The sequence below is a fragment of the Pantherophis guttatus genome, chromosome 2 (assembly GCF_059756535.1).
Source record: "Pantherophis guttatus breed Tessera chromosome 2, ASM5975653v1, whole genome shotgun sequence".
Taxonomy (NCBI): Eukaryota; Metazoa; Chordata; class Lepidosauria; order Squamata; family Colubridae; genus Pantherophis; species Pantherophis guttatus.
In genome coordinates this window covers 44,383,033-44,408,317 of record NC_142064.1, presented here as the reverse complement: position 1 = coordinate 44,408,317, position 25,285 = coordinate 44,383,033, and the positions used below count along the sequence as shown (strand labels likewise).

The following is a 25,285-nucleotide window of genomic DNA, read 5'->3' as shown; positions in this document are numbered from 1 at the left end:
AATATATATATTTCCTTGCTATGTAGGTTTTCTTACAATGAAACTAGTACAGCTTATGTCTGAATATTACTATTAGTTTATGTGTTGTTAAACATTTAAAATAAACATAAATGATTAAAACACCAGAAATTAATTTTATACCCATTTCTATGTAGCTAATAGTACTACAATTATAATATGTGGACTTTGTACCAAATGAGTAAGCATGACTACTAATCAAATTTAAGTCTTTGGGGCAAACTATGCCGCAAGGACGCAGTGGCTCAGTGGCTAAGACACTGAGCTTGTCGATTGAAAGGTCAGCAGTTCAGCGGTTCGAATCCCTAGTGCCGCATAACGGGATGAGCTACTGTTACTTGTCCCAGCTTCTGCCAATCTAGCAGTTCAAAAACACATAAAAACTGCAAGTAGAAAAATAGGAACCACCTTTGGCAGGAAGGTAACAGCATTCCGTGAGCCTTTGACGTTTAGTTATGCCGGCCACATGACCACGGAGACGTCTTTGGACTGCGCTGGACAGACTTCGGCTTTGAAACGGAGATGAGCACCGCCCCTAGAGTTGGAAATGACTAGCGCATATGTGCGAGGGAAACCTTTATCTTTACCTTTATGCCCCAGATATATTTTGTTTATGTAATCACATCATGTTAATATACCAGCAAAAGTCTAAGTTACAATACAGTATATTTTTGTTGCAAATATAATTCATTAGTCATTTACAAGGGGCATTGCAATCTCTGCTTCCTATATACCGTTTGCTCTTGCAATCTACCACAAATGATGAGTCAGCAAGCATTATGCAAACAGGCAGGGCTTTTGACAGCCTTTCTTTTAGTATTTGTTTTGCAATTCAGTGAAAGGAAGGTGTGTGTCTCTTGAACTTTTTTTACTTCAAGTTTAATGCAATAAAGCATTTAGAATACTTAGCTTTTGTAGCATTTTACAATCCACCTGAAAGCTCATGGCTTTTCCTATCCTTTAACCTTATTGGCAACATTAGCCACAAATAACAATGGGCTTTATTATTGTGTCTAAAAGATAAACGTAACAAATAGGGAGGGTGGATCTGTAACAGGACGAATCATCAGTTCTGAAGTCTGCCCTTTTTGGGGTCAGTTTTTAATCCAGGAATATGCCTGGCAAAATTGGTCAACCAGTATAATTTAGACCTTTAGCAGCAACTGACTTTAGTTCAGGTTTAAATACTGGCTGCTCCCCCTCCCTGAGACATTCAGCAGGCAGTGAGTCCAAAACCAATGAGTCACCCATAGCTCTGCTCTGAATCATCCTCCATAAACAGTCTGATTAAATGTGTTTGGTGCCTCTAGAAAGGGCCAAAAGCTTATGGGGGGGGGAGGGGAAGCGGGGTTGTTAAAAAAAGAAAAACAAAAAGAACCAGAAATTAACATTATATTTCCATATAGTATCTGGCATGTTTTACCACCTCCAAGTGAGAAAAATAAATATAGGTTATCAGAAGAGAAAGAATACATTGAAAATACGTGATCATTATGAGAGGTGGAAAAAATACAGTTCTGCTATCGGTTTTGACATTTTGGGGAGCGGGTTTCAGCTAAGCAAATAATTATGTATTAATTATAACAATGACATAATTTTCCCGTGCTTTTATATTTTGTTATGATCTCTTTGATACACACTTATGAGAGAATGAGTCATGTCCCACCAAACAATGCAACTCAATGCATTGCTTGACATTTCCTGCCTGCCAGCGACCTGTCCTAGCTGGGAAGCAGGATAAGAGAACAAATCTAAAGTGGGTATCTTTGGGTTGACAACATGGCCTTGACAGTTCAAATGTGCAGATGTTCCTCTTTCCCACCTCAGTACCAGTCTCTTTATCTGTCAGATGGAATGAAATATCCTTTTTTAATTTGTTGTTGCTGCTGTTGCTTTTTTCTATATTGTTCTGTTGCCAAACAGGAAAATCAGTGAAGGGAGAAATGGTCTTTTTTCTAGTTATCTTAAGGTCTCTATCTTAGACCTTAGGTAGGTCTCCTTAGTAGACGGAATATGGTAGATGCAACAGTGAAATCTTCTTGTCTTGGAAAGCCAGGGCATCTGACTATCTTTCCTCTCTCCTTCCCTTTCTTGACATTGATACACTTTCACAGCAGAATCCAGTCATTGTATACCTAATAGGATAAAAGGATCTGGAGCTATGCTGGCTGGAGAATTCTGGGAGTTGAAGTCCACAAGTCTTAAAGCTGCCAAGTTTGAAGACCTCTGGTTTGGAGGGATACAAGAGCACTCTATAAATAATTTATAGCAAATAAGACCACATCATTCTAAAGTGCAAGGCATGGAATAATGAATTTAATGAATTATGGAAAGGCAAATTCAGTTATGAATGTTAAGAAAAACTTCCAGCAAAGTTTGTTGTGGAATCATTTACCTGGGAGTGGAGGGCTCCCCCTCACTGCATGTATTTAGCTAGAGATTAGACAGATTCCTGCACTGAGCAAAGTGTTAGATTCAGTGAACTAATTGTGTCCTTCTATTTGTATGATTCTAAAATAATTGCTGACCAGTTTCTGTGACTTTGCAACATCTCATCAGTCAATAGCCCTGGAGTGAACTCCTGATTTTCAGTTTAGTGAATCAGATGATCTTAGGAGTTAGTGAGATACTAGGTCTTCTGTAAGAGATGAAAGTGACTACATTATTTTAACAACTATTAATTCTGATCGTACTGCAGTCATAATTTCTGCTGGAAGGTCACAGCACTGAGGAGTATGATTCCCTTTCTAGAAGACCATTGTGGATTCTGTTAAACTGATTACTTTAAATACACCCATTGCTATCTCTATGAAAGGTGTGTGCCAGAGGTGGGTTTCAGCAGGTTCTGACCATTTCTGGAGAACCGGTAGCGGAAATTTTGAGTAGATTGGAGAACCGGTAAATACCACCTCTGACTGGCTCCACCCCTATCTATTCTCTGCCTCCTAAGTCCCAGCTGATCAGGAAGGAATGGAGATTTTACAGTATCCTTCCCCTGCCACGCCCACCAAGCCATGCCACGCCCACCAAGCCACACCCACAGAACCAGTAGTAAAAAAATTTGAAACCCACAACTGGTGTGTGCCCTGTCATCTTGAACCTCTTGAGCAGTTTTAAATGACATCTCTCAATTTTGAGCAGTTCCTCGTATTTCCAGTAGAGAGTTAGGTTTAAACCTGGGCTCTTCTGCATCCAGAGCATATACAGATAGTCCTTGCCTTATAACAATTCATGTAGTGAAAGTTACAGCGGCACTGAATAAACTGATAATTTTTCACAGTTACCGCCTTTGTAACATCCCCAGGGTCATGTGATCAAAATTGAGACTGGTTCATATTTATGAAGTTTGCTGTGTCCTGTGGTCATGTGATCACCTTTTCTGCTCATCTGACAAAGTCCATGGGGGAAGCCAGGTTCACTTAGCAACCAGGTTCTTAACTTAACAACTTCAATGATTCACAACAATTGTGGCAAGAAAGGTCGTAAAATGGGGGGGGGGGAACACATTTAACAAATGTCTCCACAGAATAGAACAACAGAAATTTTGAGCTCAATTGCGGTCGTAAGTTGTGGAGCACATGTATCTGGCCATTCTCCTATGCTACCACCCTTGTGAGAGGTCTGGCCAGTCAAGTGACACTTGCTTGTGTTGATGCATCTTAAGTGTCATCCTAACCTTGGAGCAACTGCCAAGTTACACTAGTTAAAACTCTGTAGGAGAAAATGAGGGAAGGAGATTGTTTGCATGCCTGGGTCGTTTTTGGAGAGTAAAGTTCCTGGGAATCTTGCCACTTTAGTGTAACATGAGTGCCTTTCCTTCCCATCTCTACAGAAGCACAAACACACTGATATAAACTCCTGAGCCTCTAATCCTCTTCTGTTCTAATACTACATTGGCATGAGAACCCTTATTTCTGACCATGATTTTGTGGTGTGTTTTTTTAAATTACAATTCCAGACTATATTTATTCAATGTAAGAAATTAACATTCATGCTTTTTAATAGCTTCTATAGGCATGTAGTTAGTAACAGATATGAACTATCACCTTCCCTTTTGCTTCAAATAGCCAAAGGAACTCTCCTATTGGATTACTGTCATCTTGAGACAAGTGACTGATGAGGACATTGGCAAGACCAATCATTCTTCCCCTACACATTGGCTTGTTTGTATGATATGCCTAAATAAGAATTTAGGAAGTTGTATGAACAGCTTTATCCAGACAAATGAACCAACAACTAATCCAAAGATAATTCTTCTACCCCGTGTTTGAAAAAAAAAACACAACTGTGATCAATTAGCAGCTAATCCATTATAGTTGAACAGTTTAGCAGTGGGAACTCATTCCCTCCCTCCCTGATAAAGATCTAGAGGCTCACTGAAAATGTGATTTTTCAAATAACTCTATCTTTGGTGTTATTTTGCCTTTCTTCTCAGTGGCCAAAGGATTGGGAAGGAGATGGTGGTAACAGATTGGGAAGGAGAGGGTGGTAAAAATATGACTTCAGCAACAGAGTGGTCAATGCCTGGAATGCATTACCTGACTCTGTGGTTTCTTCCCCAAACCCCCAAAACTTTAACCTTAGACTGTCTACTGTCGACCTTACCCCATTCTTAAGAGGTCTTTAAGGGCCGTGCATAAGCACACCAATATGCCTACCATTCCTGTCCTAATGTTCCCTTTTATTCATATCCATTTCATGTATTCATAATCATGTTTATACTTATATCTGTTATCAAATACATGCTTCATGAAACAAACAAATAAACAAACAAACAAATAAAAACAGAGGATAGAAAAGATAGGTAAGCAATCTTCCCCAATCTGATACGCAGCACTTATGAATTAGGTAAGTCAATTTTGTTTGATTATTTATTAAAATATACTACCTTAAAATTATCTCACATGGGAAATGAGGCAATATGACAAACAAACAAACAGGTAAATAAATCAGCTTCACCCTTATGAGAAGGGTGAAGCTGATGGGTGAAGCTTATGGACATATTTTAATCTCCTTGTCTTGTTAGTTGTAGCACAAAATTGTGTTCTTCTTTGCTCATCCAATTCCAGAAGGGGCACACAATGTTTGGGGGAGATTTGTTTGTTGTGGGGATCATCACTCAGTTTCACAGGAAGGTAACAGGAGGTTTTCAGAGGTGAAATAATTCTGCTACTTTATTACATTACATTATTACTACTGAAATAATCTTTAGAAGGGGGGTACAGATTTGTGATTTACCTGCATTTCATTCAGAATCTGAACAATTTGGGGTTTGGATGTAAAAATGAAGAAGTCATAATATGGGTATCTGGCTGTTAGAAATTTCTGCAGCCTCTAGTTAAGTAAAAAAAAGAGGAGGAACTATCTGTACTTTTGAACCTGAAATATTTTCCCAGATGACATATAAAAGTTCATTTTTTAAAAGTCTAATGTTGGTATTCATCTTTTGTACAGGGAGAAATCAATGCTTATTGCCATTTACCATTTTTCAAAGCTATTATTTCTCTGACGAGGTGAACTGCTTCTACGCCCATTAGAAGAACATTTTGCTGCAGTTGAGATGAAAAGGTTACTAGTCCTGTTATTTTACTTATTCGTGTATACTGTATTTATTATTAGCTGTGTTTTCTGTCTTAAAAAGCCCCCTCTTCAATCAATATTTGTTATACCACTTTTTTCTTTTCCTTTCCACCATCCACTCTGTGCTCTCTCTCTTTTCCTGTCATTTCCCTTCCTTTAGGTTTACACCAAATGCCAATGTAAAATCAAAGGTCTGTGGAAATGAGTATATGTATTATTCTTCTGATCCAAGTTAGGTTGCTATACATTTAAACCACACTCAGGCAGCTCTTTGCCCTGCTTCCCTCCCATCCCAGAACCGGCAAGACATCGAGCTACCATAAATCTTGCTGTCTCCATAGCTAGCAATTTATAAATTGAAGATGGATGAAATTCTATCTGTGAAATAGACAGAATGCCATAGGCTGCTTAAGAGCTGTGATCTGGAGAAGTTCTTTAGTTTCTTCCTTTGGAGAATGCTTCCACAATAATTTCCTGAGGATGATCTCCTCATGAAGAGCCGTGGTAGCGCAACGGTTAGAGTGTAGTATTGCACTTCTGCTGCCTGCTGGCTGCCTGCAATTTGGCAGTTCAAATATCACCAGGCTCAAGGTTGACTCAGCCTTCCATTCTTCCGAGATCAGTAAAATGAGGACCCAGATTGTTGGGGGCAATATGCCAACTTTGTAAACTGCTTAGAGAGGGCTGTAAAGCATTGTGAAGTGGTATATAAGTCTAAGTGCTATTGCTATCTCAGGCTCTATCATAAAATCCACAAATGCTATAAAAATATTTGGAATGTATGGCAAACTTTCTGTTTACATTGCCTGAAACAAGATTATGGAATCTAATTGCCCTTCACCTAAGAAGTGAGGACTTTAAACAGATTCCTACCACAACTCCCTAGTATAGCATTACAGAGAAACAGTGAAACTAGTAGATAACTGATTTTCAGGGAAGTGCATCCATTCACCATTCCTGATGAATGCATCCATAAACATCTGCAGCTAGTCAAAATGATGAAATGTAATATTATGATGTAGCATCTATCCTTTTATGCTTTTATCACAATGTTGCATGCAAGAACTTTGTTGGAAAATTACTGTGGATAATTTCCAATTTATTTTGCACTGAGGACACTCCCACTTAGCTGGATCAGAGCATGCACTTACTCTAGGAAAATAATATATAGCTTGAGGTGTATTCATTAAAAATCATCAAAGATCAAACACAGCTAACTGGTAAAAACAGGATAAAAGGCAGGCAAAAACAGAGAAGAATATAAACATCAGGCAATAATTAAAAAGAGAACCCAGTAATCATTTATCTAAGTTTCTATATGACTTTCAAAAGGCAGAAACTTTCCAGAATCACCTGAAACAATATGGTGGTTAATTAATGTGGTTATTCTAGCCTCAGCCCTTTTAAGAATAGAGCATAGTAGCCCACATGATCCCTCTTTTATTCTGTGCCACAAAAATATAATTGGTAAACAAGGATAAGGTATCCAACATGAAGAATGTTTGTGTTATGATATCATACCATATATGTTGCCCCTACCTCCCCACTGCCCCCAGTCACCTATGAAAATGTGGCACATCCAAGAAGGCAGCTGACTTCGTGATGAAGCAGTGCGGATGAGTAGCAGCTCTGCAAAGCCCTGCTGATTTCTTCTATTCCGCGGGCTCTAAGGAGCCGAAAATCACCCTGTAGGGGTGATGAAGGTAAAGGGGATGCTCTGGTGGTCGCGAAGAGATTGCAGTTTTCTCGACTGACTTGAAGAAAACCCCTTGAACTGGCAGAAGAAAAGACAGCCATTATGTCCAAACTGAAGCAGCTGAAATGGAAGAGAAGAAAGGAAGGATCCTATAAGAGTGTGCTTGGTCTGGGTAAGAATTCTTCTAACTTTTGCCAATGAATTGTCCCTAAAGCACCCTCTTTGGAAAATGGGACTCAACGGAGATAAATAGCGGTGACTAAAGACCTGGAGCTACTGTCAGATTTGGAAAAGAAAAGAAATTGTAGGCAGAAGTAACTTTAAAATTAAAGGACAGATTGGATTGGTCAGCTCTTTTATTTTATTTTATTTTTTATTTGATTTGTATACCGCCCTACTCCCGAAGGACTCAGGGCGGTGAACAGCCAACAATAAAATACATAAATACACAAAATTTAAAAACCCGATAAAATCAAATTAAACTTTTTGGCCCAGACAAATTAAAATACCCCAATAATTTAAAAACAGATTAAAATTTACATATTTTAAAAAGGGAAGAGATCAGGCCAAGCCCGCTTGATGGAATAAAAAGGTCTTCACAGCACGGCGGAAGGAGCGCAGATCCGGGATCCTCCGTATCTCCGGGGGGAGCTCATTCCAGATGGTAGGTGCCCCCACAGAGAAGGCTCTCCCCCTAGGGGCCGCCAGTCGACACTGTTTTAGATTGTTTCAAAATTCTGGATTATACTATTACTACCACCTTGACTTGAAGAACTTTGGGAAATAATTGGAAAATATATATTATTCGGAGATATTTTATTTGCAGCAAAAGCAGAGGGAAAAAAGTAAGTGATACCTGCTGGCCGAGGATGGCAATATAGAGCTGGAAAAAGTGGATGAAGTGAAAGTTGATATGATGAGGGTAGATTGGCTGGAATACACTAAACACCTGCAACTGATTATACTGGATGCTTGGAGACAGTGTGAAAACTTTTAGAACCTTGAGGGTTATAAATATGTGGACAGTGTGAGAGTGTGAAACAGCTTGGAGTTTTGAAACAAAGCGGAGACTGTTAAGGGACTAATTAATGGAGTGACTGTATGAGCTGCTCTAATATTGGCTATCTTGGTGTGACATAACTGGGACATTGGGACTTGGACAGATTACTGAGTAAAATTCTAAACTTATTAAAATAAGACAAAATGGGACTGCAAGGGGAAATAAATGTTTTACTGAAAGGAATTTTATTGACGCTTCAAGGTACACAGAAAATGATGATAAGGAACTATAGGGAGATAAAATAATTGATACATGACATAATTGTGAGACCAGAAAACTATGACCAAAAGACATTGAATAACAAACATGAAATCCAGGAAACAGAAAATAAAATAGAAAGAACTGAGGAAAGGACAGAGGAGGGGAAATGACAAATGATACAAAAAGATAAAAAAGAAGAGACAGTCAAAGTTAAAATAGAAATGGTGATTTACACTTTAAGAGATCAAAAGTTAGAAGGGATACACAGAAAGACACCTTGGAAGTGGGGAAAAGATCATTGAAAGGTGTATTGAAGGTTCAAAGGAATGAAGGAAGAGGTGGAGGTAGAAGAAATACTTAGATCAAACACGAACAAGATAAGAAGATACAAGATCCCAGGGGAGGAGGATGGGAGATGGGCCAAGAAGTCAACAAGAGTTGAGATACGAAAATGGGCAAGAGATGAGGGATAAATGCAGAATACTGTTTAACATAAGAGCTATACCATTAAGAATTAGTAGAAAGATAGAAATTAGAAATGGGGAAAGGATTACTTCTTTAATCTGGAAATATTCTATTAACGGGAAGGTAATAGTAGCAAAAGTTAGAAATCTGGATAGGTAAACAAAGATGAAGTAAATTGTGTAACTGAATAATGAATATTAAATAATTAGGATAAATAAACCCTAAGATTATTTGGAAGTTAATGGTTACAAATGTGATGTTTACTTGATGTTTATAACACTTGATATTATTATTAACGGATTATAGATAAAATCAAATGGAAGGCCTGATCAAATAACGCAAAATTCTCAACAAGGATTAGTGAAGATGACGATGAATAGGTATTGAGAACAATAGTCACAACTATTGTGTGTATAAGATTCATTATCTGTATTCAACAGAGACTGTAGAGATTGTACCCAGACGGTATACTGTTATTGTGAAAATAGAAATTTTATACATAAACCAAGAAAAATGTACAATAAAAAAATAATAATTAAAAAAATGTGGTGCATCCATGCAATTTTTTCAACAATGTTGCATAAGTGGTTCACCTCCTGTATCTTTGCCTATTTATGTTTCTAGTATGATTTGCTGCCCACTAGTGGTCTTCTGGAGGTCAGCAGCACAGAAATACTAGTTTTGTAATCAGATAAAATTTCGATCCTTTTTGCCCCGGAATTCTATTATTCCTTTTCATCTCCTCTCTTCCGTATATTTGAAGCTGTGGAATTTTAGAGAATATCCTTATTCAGTCACAACCCTGCCTTCACTCTATATTTCATTGTCCTCGGTATTAATTTACATTTTATTAGAAAATTATATCCAAAATCTTGCCCCTTTTTGTTCCCCAAAGTAAATAAATATAATACAGGTATAAATATTATACAGATTTATTGTGCAATTATTGGAGAATATTCTAAGTTGGTGTGCTAGCAGAAATATTTAGAATGGGAACTGCTACTCCCTCCTCATTTCTAACATTTTAAAATATATATAATTCTTTCTGTCCCTTGAGTCATTTTCTTGCTGTTACATATTCCACTAGCCATTTGTCTTTATTTTCTTCTCTGTCAGCACTTTTTCATAAGGCCTATCCTCTTTAGCAGGTCCAGTAAATAATTAATAAATGATTTGGCACTGTAATATAAAGAAAAATAGGCAGAAACAACAGAAAACATCTTCCTTCTGGAATTTGCTGGGAGTTGAATATATCAAGAAGAGGAAAAGGAAGTGAAATCATTCATCCTAGAAGAAATAACCCAAAACTTGTTAAATAAAAGTGAAATGATAGTTTGTGATGCCCTCTGGTGGTTCCCTTTTGTTGTTTAAATTAATCGTCAACAATTCAATTCAATTGCAAGGGATGCAATTCTGAAGTATTTTGTGAAACTTCTAAATAGGTAGCTCTCATAGTGTATTTTTCAATTGGAAAATGGGTATTAGGCCACACCAACAAACTTATCCCAAACCTAGTGACTCCAGATTATTGCATAATTACCCCTAGCCTTTAAGATAGAGATGGTGGGGGACAGAACGGGTGGAAGCAGGAAGAGCAGAGCAGAGCAGAGCAGAACAGAAAGATATCCTATCTGTGAGAAGATGAGAGACAATTTAGAGATCTTACTCAAGAGGTCAATAATGTTGGAGGAATTGGAGAGGAGAAAAGCAGAATGAAGATCAGATCCCTGCAGGCAACAGCAAGCAAGTAGTTGCAGGGAAGTTGTTTGGTTCATTTAGTAGTTTAGTATTTTAAACTGTACTGGATCTATCTACGGTGTCTAAATAAATACTACACAAGAATCCAAAGTTAAAGGTGGCAGTTCTTTTTCTTACTCACTACCCCAGGAGGGACACATACCACCCCTTATTGTTCCTTATGGAATTATTGTTCCCCTTATTATTCCTTATGGTGGAATGTTTGGCAACTGGCTAGATGAAAATCAGTTCTGTAGGAGCTGGAAGAGATTCTGTTTGGAAAATCACATTTGAACTCAAGACCAGTTCTAGTATTAGAACTGGCATTACCTTAATATAAGGCTCCTCCAGTTGTCATCTAGTCTAGCTTCCATGAATTCCAAGCCAGTAAGGCAATTCTGTAAAGGTAGGTTTGGGGATTTTTTTTGTGTGTGCTTTTGTTCTCCCTGTGTAGTTTTTTTAAGAGTAAAATATTTATTTCCAGAATTAGGACTATCAAACAGCTGGTGTTGTGTAATTCCTTATTTGGTGAAGTATCTGGACAGTTCAGACATATTACAGCTAATCCTGTCAGACCAGTATGAATCAGTTTCCTTGAATACGGCAACATTTTATTGCACTGTTGTTGTTGTTTTTTAAAAACCCTCAACATGCCTCCATCACTTCAATGACCTCATTGCAATTTTAGGGTTGTATTACATGTTACTTCAAACACAAACTGTTCATTTATTTTTATTAACTTGCAGAATTCTGGTTTCTAAAAAACAATGTTTGAGTCCAATGTATTAGATCTAGAATATCTGCTAGAGTTGTGACTTTTATGACCTAATCCAATATAATTATGGTTTCCACATACAAGTCAGACAGGTTACACTGACACAGACATTTACATTAGTAACACAGGAAAACTTCATTCCTCTTTCTAAGGAAGTTGTCACTGAGCTAAAGACACAAAGTTGCTGTAACTAAATGACTAATTAAAAGACAAATCACCCAACCCTCTTGAACTTTAGTGATAGTTCCTCTAATTTTTGAACAGTGTTATGTACACTTTATTATTGGTCAAGAGATATTGTTGACTAATTCTAATAGCTTTCAGGGGTTGTTTATCTTCACACAGCATGTGTTGAAAAGCTAAAAACTAATTCTTATTCTTTGTGTCATCTACTAGTCATTTGGATGATGAAGCCCAAATCTGGTAGCCCCAGTTCACAAACCCTAGTTGTTAGTAAATAATCCACCTATTTTATTTAATTTGTTGTTTTGTTTCCAAACATAATTCAAGATGTTGTTTTAGCATTTAAAATCTAAAGCAATATGCTGCCCACTATATATAATCTCTACAATTTCTAACCAAAATGCCCAATGGCAAAAGACTGTGAGAACCAAATTACAAAACATTTTGAAGGCATTCAGTTGTATAGTCCTGCTCAAAAATGTCAGAAACTAAGTACCTTAAGGTTATATCAGTGATGAAATCTAAAATTTGTTACTACTGGTTCTGTGGGCGTGGCTTGGTGGTGGTGGGGTAATGTGACTGGGTGGGCATGGCCATTTTTTTTTCTTTTACAACTATTTTTTTCTGTAAAAAAAATGCTTTCAAAAGGCTCTGACAATCCCAGCTGAGTTGCCTGATCAGCAGAGGCATTTTTTCTTTTAAAAGCCTCTGACGATCCAAGCTGAGTTGCCTGATCGTCAGAGGCATTGAAAAGAAAAAAAGCCTCTGCAGATCAGGCAACTCAGCTGGGATCGTCAGAGCCTTTTGAAAGCATTTTTTCTACAACCTCTGAAGAGGTTGTAGAAAAAATGCTTTTAAAAGCCTTTGACGATCCCAGCTGAGCCGCACAATCATCAGAGGCTTTTTTTACTTTTAAAAGCATTTTTTCGGCTGAAAAAGTTGTAGAAAAAATGCTTTTAAAAGTTAAAAAAAAGCCTCTGATGATTGTGCGGCTCAGCTGGGATCGTCAAAGGCTTTTAAAAGCATTTTTTCTACAACCTCTTCAGAGGTTGTAGAAAAAATGCTTTCAAAAGGCTCTGACGATCCCAGCTGAGTTGCCTGATCTGCAGAGGCTTTTTTTCTTTTCAATGCTTGTGCGGCTCAGCTGGGCATGGGGGGGGGGTGCAGGGATTTTTGCTGCCAGTTCTCCGAACACCCACCTCCATCGCTACCGGATCGGATGATCCGGTCTGAACCGGGAGCATTTCACCCCTGGGTTATATGAAACACTATGAGGCACAATGTGATAAGTTTCATCCTTATTGGGACTCCTCAGATGTTATTCGATGGCTTTCAGCTTCAAACCCTCTATGGAAAACTGAACTTTGTACCTTAGATGACCAAATACAGAATGAGAGCTTTAATGTTTATCCAGGTCTGGAGTTTGTCCCAGGAAGGGATATCTAGATCTCTAGATATCACAATGATATATATAATCTGAAACTCAAAATACTTTGGCCACCAAATGAGAAGAGAAGACTTGTTGGGAAAGGGCCTGATGTTGGGAAAAATTGAAGGCAAAAGGAGGAGGAGACAGCAGAGGATGAGCTGGCTAGACAGTATCATTAACACATTAGGCATGGGTTTGGGTGGACTTTGGGAGACAATGGAGGACAGGGGGACTGGCATGCTGTGGTCCATGTAATCATGAAGAGTTGGACATGACTTAGTGACTGAACAACAACAATAAATATATAATCTACTTTCCTTTAACCTCTCAAAACAGAGAGATAGGATGTTATATTATATCATGCCCCTATATATGGCTTTTAATGATAGCTACCCGTGTCTACCTTGATTCCATGTACTCCTCCCTACCTGCCATGCTCAAAAGCTGAGATCTTAGTCCATATTTGTTGGTTGTGTGAGTACAACTGGCAGCTTCTAAATGAACATTCTTTTGTAAGCGTATTTCTCCTGTTGTTCCACCAGAGATCCATTAAACTAGCATGTGTTTCAGTCACTTGGCTTGAATGGCAGTTCAAGGAGATACACTATTTGGCTGAATGTTCTCCTGCCTTCTTTTTAATACATCCACCTTTGGGACTTATGTAACAAAATACTATTTACAATTTGAATATTTTAACTGCCTTGGAAATTTACAGTTTAAATTTTCCTGAGCAATAATTCAATAAAATGTGTTCCAATGTTGTTGTTTTTTTAATGTAAAGGAATAACTCAGAATATGAGTCCCTATCCACAGTGTGAAATAGTATAGCCCAAACAGAGGTTTACTTCCCCAGCAGGAACTAGGCAGCAGCGAACATGATGATGCCAGTGGGCTGTTGTCATAGTTACTAGCTGAGTCACTTCTGAAAAGTGAAAAGGTGATCTATAGCTGGACTAACCTTCTGTGACATTTTTAATGTTTTAATTCAAATAATGGTAGATTTTTGTGGCTTTTGCTGAAAAGGAGTAGAATGGTAAGTTATTCAATCATGCTACATATTTGCCAGATTCTATGTCTTCCCGTTTTGAATTATGACAAGAAAATTAGTCTTAAATAACTTAGGGATTTTGCTCTTTATACTTTTTTTGTTGTCATATTCATCCCAAATATTGAAAGTTAGTAAAAAGCAGTGGAACAATAGCAATAGCAACAACAGTTAGACTTATATACTGCTTCCCAGTGCTTTACAGACCTCTCTAAGTGGTTTACAGAGTCAGCATATTGCCCCCTTTTTAGCAACCTCGGAAGGATGGAAGGCTGAATCAACCTTGAGCCTGGTGAGATCGAACTGCTCATTTGCAGGCAGTCGGCAGTCAGCAGAAGTAGCCTGCAGTACTGCATTCTAACCACTGAGCCACCACGGCTCTAACAATGCTTTTAAAGTTAAAGATTTGCAAAGTGTTGCGATCTGCAGCCTAGATGCAACCTACTTTGGATTTTCACTCAATGCTTAATTCAAAGACATCTTGAATACTAGCCTGCTGTGTGTCAAGCATCAATACCTGCAAACCAGAGATGTTGCAACAAACGATTCAACCAAGAAATGCAGGAGAAATGAAAAAGAACAATAAGAACAATAGATCTATCATGTTTTTATCCTCCAAGGAACTCAATATGGTAACTATGATGGTAATTTTGGTAGTCTGTGCAGTAAATTAAGCTGAAACACAACTAGCTAGGCTCAGATTAACCCACTAAACTTTTGGATTAAAGATTGTTTAGGCATAAAGCTTGCTTACAGGCACAAACAGAGAAGGATTGGTCAATAGATTTCTAGAAAACTCAGATTATAGAATTTCCTGCAAAGAGGAAAAACTCTCTGTTATTCTGCTGGTTCCAGCTCAGATTTTTTGCTACATACACACACACACTAAAAACATCAAGAATCACAGAATCCCCTTGATTATTTTTCTGTTTTTAGTAAAGCAAGCTCAGCATAGGCAAGATTCCATGACTGTTCACAGAGAAGAGGATTTGAATATTCATTATCTATTGGCAACTAGTTCAGGCCCAAATACAAGCAATACTGTTGCCCTTCCTGAATGCCTGAAACAGGCCATCCATACTAAGGGCTATATTCTTAGAATATACTAAGGGCTATATTCTTAGAAATCTTTAGGTCTCTAATGTGAAATTACAAGGTAAATGATGGAAGATTGTGCAATGAGAAGAGAAACCAGAGAAGGGACCTCTACGTAGCTTAAAGGCTGTATGAGGTCATACATTAATTATATTAATATTCCCAAGGCTTCATGTCCACTTCTGCTATCTGATTATCCTTTGGAAATCTTGTTATTATTGTTGTTTGTTGCACACACCATGTCTATTTGTCTTTATAATGCCGTGTGTGTGAAGTAGAGAATTTTCAAAAGGATGAAAGAAAGAACTACACATTTTCAGTGGTGCAAATTCCACCTACTTCCACTGAGTTCTGTCCACTCTTCATTCTGCTTCTATGTATCATTAATTGAAGTCCTTGATTGATTTCCATGGATAAGAACTTAGAAGAAGACTTTTCACCATTTCTTTACTTGGTATCCATGGTCAAACTCAAACTGGCCAAATAACTTGTACTAATTACAGTTATTCCTTCTGCAGTCTTTCATATGACTTAGGCTGCAATTTTCACTAACCTCAGCCAACTTGATCAATAAAAATATATCACTTCAAGGAATTATATCTTACAAACTGAATTTAGCTTATTTTTAGATTTGAATTGAAGAAGACAATCATTCCAGGGAGAGGAAAAACAGATGCCATTCCCTTTTTAAATAAAATCGTACCATTAAAAGTTACACATGCCATGGAGTTTTCCCATTATTCAGCTCTACTTACTGTATGAATAGATTAAATATGTTTAATCTGTAAGATTCCTTACAGAGTTGATAAAGGTAGGTTTAATACCTTGGCATGATTTTAGGACTAGTAATGTCAATACAATAATGGGCCAAAAAAGCAATTGCTGGTATTATTCTGTTGTTGCCAAGAAAACTACATGGATATGACCATGCGGTCACCAAAAATCAAAAGTATTTTTATTTTTATCCTCAATCCCACACCAATCCTCCTTCCTATATACTTCACGACAAAAAAGTCGTACTTTTGAAAATCATTATTGAAAGCTTCATTGGAAATATCCTGGGTGTTTTAGAAGCAAAAGTGCATTTGGGTACAAACTTCCTGTGATTCATCTTTTTTCTCACCTCCTCAGATCTATTGTTTCTGAGATAACATAGCCAGAAGCTCATGACATTATGCCAAAACTGCACACAATCATAGTAAGATAATTAGACAGCTGCCTATATAGTCACAAAATATAGAAGTAAGTTGCAGGCTACTGAGCTGATTGCATGACTGTTTATTCCAAAATGAAGCAAATAGGTCTGCTGTGTTCCAAGGATTTGTCCTGTGATCAGAGCACAAGAGTCAGCAGGCATTATTTACAAATTATGGCTGACTATAATAATGTGCCTGTCAATCACAAGGCATAGCTTGTTGTCAAAAAATGTATAGGAAAGGGACTACGAAGAGGGACTGAAGTTAAGTTGCAACTTATAAATTCTATTGAGTTCTGAGTTTAAAAAGTGGGTGTGGGGAAACCCTTTGATATTTCAAGATGGTATTCAAACAGGGATAAATGCAAGACAATAAGGCTTTTTTGATGTCCTCATTGAAAAAAACTTCAGAGATTGGAAGGGCAAAAAAGGAAATAAGATATTATATAACAAATTTCATTACTATTGAAAATTTATCTGTCTGAGGGAGAGGTAGTCTAATTAATAATAAGAGGGAAATACAGATGACCCTGATTGTATACGTTTCCCTCACAGCTTCTGAATATAAAAGTACACATTGTAGAAGGAGTTATGACATGTTTATAGCTTTCAATGCTTTCACATGGTGCTAGTCTCTAAATAAATTCATCAATAGATAATTATGAATAAATTCATTTCATTAGGAACTAACAAAAAATAGAATGTCTTTAGGTTCTGGAGATCTCACAATGCACACATAAAGAGAGTGATTGTCAGGCATAAAAGACCAGGTTCATATGTGGTGGTTCAATTAAATTAATTTATTACTAAAATCCCATGTGCAGGAATCTTCTCAACTAACTCAGCACCTCTTAGATTTCTGCTTTTATCTAGAGTTAGATAAGGGTCAATGGCACTCAAGGGGGGGGGGATTAGATTTAGTTCTCTTGTGGCTGCATAGGGATTCTAGGTTGATCCCCCTTTTCACTTCATCCAGGTTCTGCCATTCCTTCTCCTACAGTGATATCTATTAGTGGAGGAAAAGTCACAGAATAGCTGTGGCTTTTTTGTCCTGACTAATTAAGTCCCTAGATAACAGAACAGAATAACAGAGTTGGAAGGGAACTTGGAGGTCTTCTAGTCCATCCCTCTGCTCAGGCAAGAAAACCTATACTATTTCAGACAAATGGTTGTCCAATCTCTTCTTATAAACTTCCAGTGTTGGAGCATCCACAACTTCTGGAGACAATTTAACTGGGAAGGTACAGCAAAAAATGCAGTATGATTATGAACTTCTTGGTGTCTGGATGGATCTCTGAAGTAACAGAAAATAATCTTTATCATTTTTATCTAGAGGAATCAGTGTTATATCTGGGACCTCTTTGCATGCTTTGCCATTAAATATCCTTTACTCTCTCAGGATCTCTTCATATAATTACTTCACTCAGTTGCAGTTTTGAGCTGGGGAAAAACCTAGTTATTGGTGATGGTTAATTGCATCAATCCATACAAAATGATTATAATAACACGTCAACCAACAATCACATGAACAAAGAGGCAATAGAGTGAATATTTGTGTAACTTTAAGCAGCAGTGGCCACCCATGTGTGTGGGATGCACCTGAGCTTGTCTTTTCACAGCCCCAAAATGTCTCTCCACAATTTGCTACTAAAATTAGTATGGTTTGCCATTAAAATGTAGAAGATTTCCACTCCAACTCTGGATGGTTAACAACAGCATTTTAAAAAGCAACAAACATGCAACACAACTAGGATTATGTATTCCAGTTATGGTCTGACTAGTGCATCATAGCAAAATGCAATACCTTCCTATGATCCTGATAACATACCTTTGTTGATATTGCTCCAAGCTACATTGGCTGTTTTGGAACACTGGTTTAATCTATGGTCTACCAAGATGCAAGATCCTTCTTGCAATTACCACTGCTAAGTCAGGTACCACCTAACTTGTACCTGGGCATTTGAGTTTTTTTCTACCGAAGTACAGGACTTTACATTTCTCATGACTGAATAGCATTTTGTTGCATCAGGCTCACTGTTCAACTCCCTCAAGATCCTTTTAAATTTTGAACCTTTCTAGCAATATGCCCAGGTTTATATCATCTACAAATTGTCTGAGCATCTTTCCTATTCCCTCATCTACAACATGTAAGAAGATGTTGAGGAGCACTGAGGCCAGCACAGTACCCCACTGCATATCTCTTTCTATGAGGACATGGACCCATTAAGGGCCGTATGTTGGCTACAGTTGTTCAGCTATTGTGTTTGTGTTTCCAGGTTTGAACTTTGTTGTAAATAGAAAATTGTGTAGGAAGAAGTGATATTACCAGTATAGTGACCATTGGGTGGCGCCATTGTCTACTAAATTTCAAGGCTCTTACTAGACTGATTAGAAATGTATTAAAACTGTGGTTTTCAAACTTAATTATTAAAATATAGCATTTAGCTGACATACAAGAATGAATAAATGAAAATATGGGAAAGAGAGGACTCCCCCTTCTTGTGTAAGCTGAATTTTATTAAAATGCTCAGTACAGTTAATAAAAGATTGTAACAACCATTAAGCCAGTTTGGTGCAGTAGTTAAAAGTGCGGGCCCGGAAACCAAGAGTTCTAGTTCCATTTTAGGCATAAAAGCCAGCTGAGTGACTTTAAGCCAGTCACTCTCTTATAACCCGACCACCTCACAGAGTTGTTGTTGAGGGTAAAATAAGAGAAGGGAAGAGTATTAGGTATGTTCACTGCCTTGAATTACTTCTAAAGTAATGAAGGCAGGATAAAAATCTAATACATAAATGAAATAATTTTAATATGTGTATAGGTTATAATATGCTACAAAAAACATATTACAAGAACCTTGGTGGGTTCTACTTAACTTTACTACCAGTTCGCAGCGGGGCTGCACGCACTTGCTTCACTCCCGCATGCGCACACTCTTCTGCACATGCGCAGAAGCGTTTTGATGAAATCGCAGTCAGTGGGCGGGGCCTTCTGCTGGTTTTACTACTGGTGCAAACCGGGGGCAACCCACCACTGCTTGATGCATTCCAAAGTTTTATACAATCATTACTTCATTGCAGCTCAGTATGGCCTTTGGCTCTTGAGTCGAAGATATAGGTTGCATTCTAATGCATTTGGAATAGTTAAAAGCTACATTATCTATAAATATATGCATCTTTTTTCTGGTGAAAGTACATTTTGCATTAAAAGAATAAAATTTACTGAAAAGGATTAGAAGACTCTTGATACTAAGATGATATCAAGACATTACTGAACCCACAGTGGTGGGTTGCTACCGGTTCGCCCCAGATTGGGCGAACCGGTAGCAGCGGTGGCAGGAGGCTCCGGCCACCTGCCTGGACATCTCTGTGCATGTGCAGAAGCATCTGTGTATGCGCAGAAGCGTTGCACAGAAGCATTCCTTGCGCTTATGAGTACGCATGTGTCCACGAGCAAACCGGTAGCGACCAAAATTGAAACCCACTACTGGTAATAGACATAACACCACAACAAAGGGACAGAACTTTGATTAAACAGGGTTGCCATCTTGACTTTTTTGCCTTTTCTTCAGACACCCTGATCATGAGATATTTATTGAAAAGAACGGGAATGCCCATCCTGCATTAGCTCATCAGATGGAGACAATCACTTGTTTCTAAGAGGAGCCATATTTATTGAAAAGCATTTGATGTTAAACCTCCCTGAGAAAGAATGATGCAATATTCTTTGTTCCTATTTTCACCAATTCTTGGAACAGAAGCTTCCATATTTTCCCACTCCTATTACTGTGAACCCTTATGGAAAGAGAGAGATCATCAGTTACTCTGACTCATGCCTCATTAAGAGCATGTTGAGACACAACTTGATTTTGCCAGAAGGCAAATTTACGTCAGCAAGAAAGAAGATAATCACTGTCATAAATCTTGGATCACGTCCCCAACTGCTGACTGTGAAAGTAATATTTTACACTTAACCCAGTCTTCTCTGCCTAGTGCTGTGTATATGTCTGGAATTAATAGGTCCATTTTCCCCAAGCATCCTAATTATAGCTGTATGGCTGGGAATGATGGAGTTTATAGCCTGATAAGCAGGGCCGGATTTAGATGAAAAGAGGCCCTAGGCTATTCCACTTATGAGGCCCTTTCACCAGTGGTGGGATTCAATTTTTTTAACAACAGGTTCTGTGGGCGTGGCTTAGTTGGGGGTGTGGCTTGGCAATCATGTGACTGGGTGGGCGTGGCTAGCTGGTCACGTGACTGTGTAGGCGTGGGTAGCTTGTCATGTGACCGGGTGGGCGTGGCTATGTGCATAGACTTTTTTCAGGGGGCTGAAAAAAGTCATTTCTGACTGGGCCTCGCACTTTTGACCGGTCCTCACACTTATGACCATCCTCACATTTATGCTCGTGCAGTTTTCTTAACAACCATGTCACTCATTTCACAACTGCTTCTCTTCACCATGGTGACAAGATAGGGCAAAAACGTAAAATGTGAGGACAGTCGTAAGTTTGAGGACTGGTCAAAAGTGCGAGGACCAATCAAAAATAACTTTTTCAGCCCTCTGAGTAGTCCATATGCACAAAAGGACTATCCAGAGGGCTGAAAAAAGTCATTTCTGACTGGGCCTCGCACTTTTGACCGGTCCTCACACTTATGACCATCCTCACATTTATGCCCGTGCAGCTTTCTTAACAACCATGTCACTCATTTCACAACTGCTTCTCTTCACCATGGTGACAAGATAGGGCAAAAACGTAAAATGTGAGGACAGTCATAAGTTCGAGGACTGGTCAAAAGTGCGAGGACCAATCAAAAATAACTTTTTCAGCCCTCTGAGTAGTCCATATGCACAAAAGGACTATCCAGAGGGCTGAAAAAAGTCATTTCTGACTGGGCCTCGCACTTTTGACCGGTCCTCACACTTATGACCATCCTCACATTTATGCCCGTGCAGCTTTCTTAACAACCATGTCACTCATTTCACAACTGCTTCTCTTCACCATGGTGACAAGATAGGGCAAAAACGTAAAATGTGAGGACAGTCGTAAGTTCGAGGACTGGTCAAAAGTGCGAGGACCAGTCAGAAATAACTTTTTCAGCCCTCTGAGTAGTCCAAATGCATAAAAGGATACAGCAATAGAGAGGGATGAAGAAAGGGAAGGGAAATTAGAGTAGGAGGGAGGGTAAGAGAGGGAGGAAGAGAGGAGGAGAAGGAGAAAGGAAGAGGAAGTAGGGAGGAGAAGGGGGGGAGAGAAAGTAAGAAGGAAAGAAAAGAGAGAGGTGGTAGGTTTGAGGAGAAAGATTGCTGTACAATAAAAAAGATGAAAGGGAAGAAAGCCAACCCCAAACAAATATTAAGATATTAAGATAAAGAATGAATTGTTAAACTTTAAAGAATAAAAGAGAACAAATATGAATAAATAGCAATAATTAGAAACACACATACAAACATACAATGTATTTTCTTTGAACAGAGTATTTGGCCGGTTCACAAATTTAAACAGTGTTTAGTCATTTCAATTAAATTTACAATTTCTATATTTCCTTTTTGCCATATTTATTCCTCATCTATTTTTGTAAAAAACCAATATTACCCTTCATCCTCATCTCTAATCTTAATCAAATTCAATTTTTCCCTTCTATTCTATATTATACCCCTTCCCATTGTCATCTATTTTTATATATTAGTTGTTTAATATAAATTCAACATTTTAATATAAATCAATTAGTTATATAACTACATTTTTTGTATATTAATCAATATGAACATGAATATTCCAATTATTTCCATGCAATCCAATTTCTTACAAATCAATTAATTATATTTACCAATAATAATAAACCAAATAATTTCCCCCATATATTCCTCCAAACCACAACTTAACCATTTCTGCTTTCAACACAATATACAATTAATAGTATCTCAATTATTACAATTCCCTAGTTAAATAGAGCTTTTTTTCTTTTGTGTTTTAAAATCTCCTCTTTTTCCCTAAATTTCCCGTTGTTTGCACCTACCTTTTTTGGTGAGGAAAAAGAAAAGAAATCTGCCTGCCTAATTTTCCAATGTGCAAAGTCAACAGCCTGCTTTACTTTCTCTTTCGTTTTTCAGCATAGATAGGGGAAAAAAAATCTGCAGTCTTTCCAAGAAAGCAGAAGAGCCCTGAGCAAAACAGCTGAGAGCAAATCAGCTGGGGGTCGGGAGCCGATCTAAGCAAGGGCCAATTAGCCTATGCTGAAGCTCCGGGGGCCAATAAAATTACAAAAAAAACATCGAACCCTTTGTTAAATTGCTGGCTCGCCCGCCCCTCGCCCACCACTATTTATTGGCAATAAATAGTGGTGCGGAGGGGTGGGGCAAGCCAGCAATTTAACAAAGGGTTCGGCTGCACCACTGGCTCTAGGGCGGCCCTTTGAAGCCCCGCGGCAAGAATTTGAAGTTTTTTTTTCCTCTAGCCATCGGAGGCAGCAATAGATGGGGAGTGGGCGGGGTAAGGGAACAGCCGGCGATCCAACAGAGCAGAGAGTGAGGGTGAGTGAGTGAAGGCGTGGAAGCTGCTTTCTCCATCCTGCTTTCTTGCGTCCGGAGCCGGTGGGGAACCACGTGGCAGCCCACGTGGATCCCAGGCAGCGGAACTCAGGCTAGGGAAGGGGTGGGCAATTGTAGCTCTTTTACAACCTGTGGCCTTCAACTCCCAGAATTCCTGAGACAGCCAAGCTGTCTCAGGAATTCTGGAAGTTGAAGTCCACAGGTTGTAAAAGAGCCACAATTGCCTACCCTGGTTACGGTAGGCTGGCGCCGCGCGGGTGGGAGGCGAGGGGCGGGCGAGCCAGCAATTTAACAAAGGGTTCGGCTGAACCCCCTAGAACCCCCAGAATCCCACCACTGTGTAGGCCCCTCTGGATCTTGAGGCCCTAGGCTGAAGCCTAGTTAGCCTATAGGAAAATCCGGTCCTGCTGATAAGGTTGGACAACTGCAAGTTGTTCATAATTCCAGTCTCATAATCCCAGTGATCAGATTGAAGTCCTCATACAGAATACACTAAGGCTTCATTATTATAATTCTCCATAATTGTATGTTAAGACAAAGTGAGCAACCAAAAGATATAGGGGTTTCTTAGATTTATTAACACAAACCTGAGGAATATTTATTTATTTATTTATTTATTTATTTATTTATTTATTTATTTATTTATTTATCCAATTCATATGCCCTTTCTTTCAGAAAATTAACAAAAGTAAAAAAATGCATTTAATAATAAATTCAACCATACTGTTTCCTCATTTGCCTGGCCTCTCAAGGTATTTGGGATGAAATCCTTTTATTTTTAGTGAGAGGAGGAGGAGGAGGAGGAGGAGGAGGAGGAGGAGGAGGAGGAGGAGGAGGAGGTGGAGGAGGAGGAAGAGGAGGACTTTAACCAGGTTTCACATCAGGAAATTCTATATGCTGGATTATTGTTTCTTTAGGGGTCCCAAGACAAAGAATTATGGGCAATCCCTAAATTATTTTTATTTGTATGGATTATATTTATCTATATTTACTTAATTAAAAATTAAAATTTTATGCCTCTACTGTTTCTCATGATGATTTGATGAAATTTTAATACAAAACGTCCTCAACTTGCGTTCATTTATTTAATGACAGTTTGAAATTATGGCATCTGTAGAAAAAATGGTTTACAACTTGTCCTCAAAGTTATGACCTCACAACCCCACCCCAATCACAGGACTGCAATTCAGATGCTTGGAACTGGCTCCCATTTCCAACTGTTGTAGTGTCTTGGTGATCACATTTTCTGATCTTCCCACAGCTTTTGACAAAGGAAGTCAATTGGAAAGCCATATTTGCATAATGATATGATTCACTTAATGTCCATGATAAAGATTGTCATGAAGTCAAATTCAGTCATTTAATAACTCACTTTACAACCATATCAACTTAATGATGGAAATTATGGTCCCAGTTGTAGTTATAAGTCAAAGACTACTTGTATTATTTCACAACCTAGGCAGGCAAACAATTTTGATTAGCAGAACAACTGTAAAAAGAAGTTCTAGAAAATGGTAGGGATCATGGCTACCTCTGATTCAGCTAACAGGGTATTTAGGCTTCTGTGAAATAGTCAAAATGCAGGAACTGGCCTAGGGGAAGGTAACCCACCAGAGTCAACCAAGTTCTTGAGGCAACAGAACAAGGAAAACCGTATTTTGTAAACAAAACTGGAAAACATCCAGAGTACATTTTCCAAGGGTAAGTACAAAATGGTTTTGTACTTGTCTGTTTGTTTGTTTGTTTGCATAGTGATGCAGTGGCTCAATGGCTAAGACGCTGAGCTTGTCAATTGAAAGGTCGGCAGTTCAGCGGTTCGAATCCCTAGTGTCGCATAACGGGGTGAGCCCCCGTTACTTGTCCCGGCTTCTGCCAACCTAGCAGTTCGAAAGCACGTAAAAAATGCAAGTAGAAAAATAGGGACCACTTTAGTGGGAAGGTAACAGTGTTCCGTGCACCTTTGGCATTTAGTCATGCTGGCCACATGACACAGACATGTCTTCGGACAGTGCTGGCTCTTCGGCCTTGAAACGGAGATGAGCACCACCCCCTAGAGTCAGGAATGACTAGCACATATGTGTGAGGGGAACCTTTACCTTCACCTTTACCTTGTTGCTTTGCAGGGGAGTTCATCTTCAATAGCAAATAATAATATTGGGAATAAACTGGGTGATTATTTAAAAAAATATTCTTTAGTGCCAGGAAGAGTAGTAATTATTTTTGGCCTAAGGAGTTATATTATAATTTGATGTATTGTAA

The 25,285-nt window shown here is 38.4% G+C and overlaps 1 long non-coding RNA gene across 1 annotated transcript; it reads right to left on the bottom strand.

Moving 5' to 3' along the window:
• Positions 1-530: 530 nt before the first annotated feature.
• LOC148115095 (uncharacterized) lies at positions 531-23,121 on the bottom strand. The gene is made up of 3 exons (XR_015731886.1): positions 22,495-23,121; positions 2,547-2,656; positions 531-2,244 (listed from the first exon to the last, which is right to left on the bottom strand). It is a non-coding gene; the product is annotated as an uncharacterized LOC148115095 (long non-coding RNA).
• Positions 23,122-25,285: the final 2,164 nt, after the last annotated feature.